Source organism: Triticum urartu, chromosome 3, assembly GCF_003073215.2.
Source record: "Triticum urartu cultivar G1812 chromosome 3, Tu2.1, whole genome shotgun sequence".
Lineage (NCBI taxonomy): Eukaryota > Viridiplantae > Streptophyta > Magnoliopsida > Poales > Poaceae > Triticum > Triticum urartu.
The window spans coordinates 666,330,069-666,334,566 of NC_053024.1; positions in this window are offsets into that span (position 1 = coordinate 666,330,069).

Here is a 4,498-nt window from a genome sequence, read left to right on the forward strand (position 1 = left end):
CGTTGTGGATTCTCATGGTGGAGGTCTCCGTCGGCTCCAAACAGTCTTCTTCGCACATCTATAGTTTGCTTGGTAGTCGGTGGTGTGGTTTGTCGATGCCAGGCGCCTTTGTATATTGCCTTGGGTGTGTGTTGTGTGAGGTGGTGGCGTCTGTTTGTATTGATATGCTCGAATGTAATGCTGTGATGGTTGCTTTATAATATAAAGCGAGGGAAGCCTCTTTTCATCATTACGCTGAGCTTGTGCGGTAAATCAATAAGATCACTAAAAAAGTAAAAAAAATGCAGAGGAACACATGTCAGCACATGGAGAGCCCCACCCTACAGCGGGAGGCGTGGCGTTCGTTGGCGAAGTGTGCGTCTCAGGTGCGGGCAGGCATCCATGCCCATGTGGCTGGCTTGGTTGTGTTGGGAAACGAAGTAGACAACAAAAGAATTTCGCACCTACGATCACCAAGATCAATATGAAGATGCCTAACGAGTTGGGATCAACAACCGTTACCAACTCCAGAGTGCAGCGGAAGAAGAAGAGTCGGTGTAGATCGTGCTTGATATGTCTCCAACGTATTTATAATTTTTGATTGTTCCATGCTGTTATATTATCATTCTTGGATATTTTACAATCGTTTTATAGCAACTTTATATCTTTTTTTGGGACTAATCTATTGACATAGTGCCCAGTGCCATTTGCTGTTTTTTACTTCGCAGAAAATCAATACCAAACGAAGTCCAAATGCAACAAAACTTTTTGGAGAATTTTTCTGGGCCAAAAGACACATGATGGGCCAAAGAAGTACTAGAGGGGTGCCCCGAGGGGGCATAACCCACCTGGGTGCGCCTAGGGGCCCAGGTGCGCCCTGGTGGGTTGTGCCCACCTCAGTGGCCTCCCGCACCGCTTCTTTACTCTATAAATACCCAATATTCCAGAAACCCTAGGGGTAGCCCGGTGCATGTAGCTCCCGATTGCGCAGGGTCCGGGGACGGGTCCGACCACTTTGGGTCCTTTGTACGCAGCCTTTCCCTACATTTCTGCAAAGAGGTTGTTTCCAAGACTCGAACCCTTGACCTCATGGTCACAAGGCAGTGGCCTCCCGCACCACCTCATTGCTCTATAAATACCCACAATATTCCAGAAACCCTAGGGAAGTCGACGAAAAACAATTCCAGCCGCCGCAAGTTCCAGAAAGCACAGATCCAATCTTTAGACACCTGTAACGCCCACAATGCGGCTATGTCTCCCACGTGTCGAGGCACGACTTAGAGGCATAACCGCATGGTGGTTTTTGTCGCAAGAGGGGTAATCTTCACACAATCCCATGTACTGAATAAGAAAGGGATAAAGAGTTGGTTTACAATCGCCACTTCACACAAATAACAAGTTAAACATACATCATCCAGAGTACAATCAAGGTCCTACTACGGAACCAAAATAAAAGAAGACAACCCCAAATGCTAGATCCCTGATCGTCCCAACTGGGCTCCACTACTGATCAACCGGGAAAGACACATAATATCGACCAAGATCATCATCGAACTCCCTCTTGAGCTCGGTTGCGTCACCTACACTGGTATCATCGGCACCTGCAACTGTTTTGGAAGTATCCGTGAGTCAGAGGACTCAGCAATCTCACACCCGCGAGATCAAGACTATTTAAGCTTATGGGTAGGATGTGGTAATGAGGTGGAGTTGCAGCAAGCGCTAAACAAATATGGTGGCTAGCATATGCAAATAAGAGTAAGATGAGAAGCTACGCAACGGTCGTGAAGCTAGAAGTGATCCTGAAACTACTCATGTTCAAACATAACACAAACCATGTTCACTTCCCGGACTCTGCCGAAAAGAGACCATCACGGCTACACATGCGGTTGATTCGTTTTAATTAAGTCAAGTGTCAAGTTCTCTACAACCGGATATTAACAAATTCCCATCTGCCACATAACCACAGGCACGGCTCTCGAAAGTTTAAACCCTGCAGGGGTGTCCCAACTTAGCCCATCACAAGCTCTCACGATCAACGAAGGACATTCCTTCTCCCGGAAAGACCCGATCAGTCTCGGAATCCCGGTTACAAGACATTTCGACAATGGTAAAACAAGACTAGCAAGACCGCCCGATGTGCCGACAAATCCCGATAGGAGCTGCACATATCTCGTTCTCAGGGCACACCGGATGAACACTACGTACAGCAACCGAAGACCCCATGTGAAGGGGTGGCACCACAAGTGGCTCTAGGTTGGACCAACACCCAGAGGAGCACCGGCCCGGGGGTTAAAATAAAGATGACCCTCGGGTCTGCAGAACCCAAGGGAAAAGGGTTAGGTAGGAAAATGTAAAACCAAGGTTGGGCCTTGCTGGAGGAGTTTTATTCAAGGCAAACTGTCAAGGGGGTCCCATAACCCCAACCGCGTAAGGAATGCAAAATCAAGGAACATAACACTGGTATGACGGAAACTAGGGCGGCAAGAGTGGAACAAAACACCAGGCATAAGGTCGAGCCTTCCACCCTTTACCAAGTATATAGATGCATTAATTAAAATAAGAGATATAGTGATATCCCAACATATCCATGTTCCAACATGGAACAACCTGCAAGGCACCTGCAACTAGCAACGCTATAAGAGGGGCTGAGCAAAAACAGTAACATAGCCAAACAATGGTTTGCTAGGAAGGTTGGTCGGAGACTTGACATGGCAACATGGGAGGCATGATAAACAAGTAATAGGTAGCGCGACATAGCGATAGAGCGACAACTAGCAAGAAAAGATAGAAGTGATATCGAGGGTATGGTCATTGTCGTGGGTTTGTCACGGCAGATGTCCTCATGAAAGGACTTAGTCGTGGAGCCATCGCAATGGGTTAGCTTAAAGGGGTTAAACCGGACAAGGGGACACGGGAGTTTATACTAGTTCGGCCCTTTCGATGAAGGTAAAAGCCTACATCTAGTTGTGATTGGTATTGCTAGGGTTTCGAAGACCAGGGAGCGAATCCGCTTTGTCTGGCTCTCGAGTTGTTGTTGTCCGTCTCTAAACCGCGGCCGGGTCGTCCCTTTATATACATAGGTTGACGCCCGCTGGGCTACAGAGTCCCGAAGCCGGATCATAAACGTGTCCGGTTCGGTCTCTACTCTTCCTATCTTACTATACAAGTTATATGACTAGGTCGGTTGTAACCCTCCTTTGGGACTTCCTTAAAGCACCATTATCTTACATCTTCATGGGCTTCTAATCTTCAAAGAGTCAACCTGGCTACATAAGGCCGGTTTACATCCAGTAGTAATATCCCCAACATGAGGCCCCAGATTGGTTTGAACTTGTTCATGTCAATCTTCCACACTTAGAAAAAATCTTCTCTCCTATCTTCACTTTTGATCTTGTAAACCGCCGTGACGTCATACTTCAAAATTATGATAAACCGCCCTAATGTCATCCATCCGTTGATGTCGGAGATTACCTTCATTTAATATATATTCAGTCATTGAGGCGACACCTTTATTAACTTATCCATTTTTTGGGCTCCTCTATTCCCGTACTTGCTGTTTTATCGCTTCGCCTTATAAATAGGACCGAGGGGTCATTTTCCCCTTCCCCCCCCCCCCGTGCCTCTTGCGTCGTCTTCCTTGCGCCGCTCAGCCTCTGGAGCTCCGCCGCCACCGTCGACCGTCGCCTCTGCTCCGACCCTGGCCGCTGCATCACCCTGAACGCACCAGAATACTGCGGCGCCTTTCCGCTTCCTCACCAGCTCCAGTAAGTTCTCTGCTTTTTTCGCCACAGATCTGTTCTAGGGTTTCGACGTTCTTTGCAGTTCTTCCGAAGTTCATCAGTGTTGTTCTTCCCTGTTCTTCCTTTAGTATGTAGATGGACACTTCATGCTTGACATATCTCTTGCCGTAGCTAACCTACCATGGTCATCACAAATCCTTATGCGCAAAGAACTGATCTAGTCTGTCATAAATTGCTTCAGTTATGCACCCCTTCAAGATCCAATTATTTTTGCTTTTCTGTCTTATCTTAGATCCGAAAGCTTTATATATCACTGTGAGATCTGTTTCTATGTTCCTGTGAGATCCGTTTCTCCTCGCACCAATATAGGCGGTTTGACCTTGTATAAGCAGTCTATGCCATTAGCCCTCTGATAAACCGGAGGAGCATTTTACCTTCATAATTATGCTCCGGTTTAACAGTGTCTGAGTAATCCTTCACTAGTATTACCTTTTTCTCTTATTGCATTGGTCTCCGGGTTGTACCATTTCACATATCAGTATGTTTCTTACTCCCTTGTCTCTTGTATATAATCATGCGTAATTTATAAACCGGCCTTTCATTCTCAGTTTGTTCGCTTTGCAATGGCCAAAAAATTCACTGCCTGCAACTGGGCTCGTTCCCGGGTTATTGAGGCTCAGTTGAATGAGATGGTTAGCATTGGCTCTCTGCCTAAGAAAACTGAGATCAAATGGCGAGTTCCAGGAACAGAAAATCCTCCGACCCCGAGGCAGGGCGAG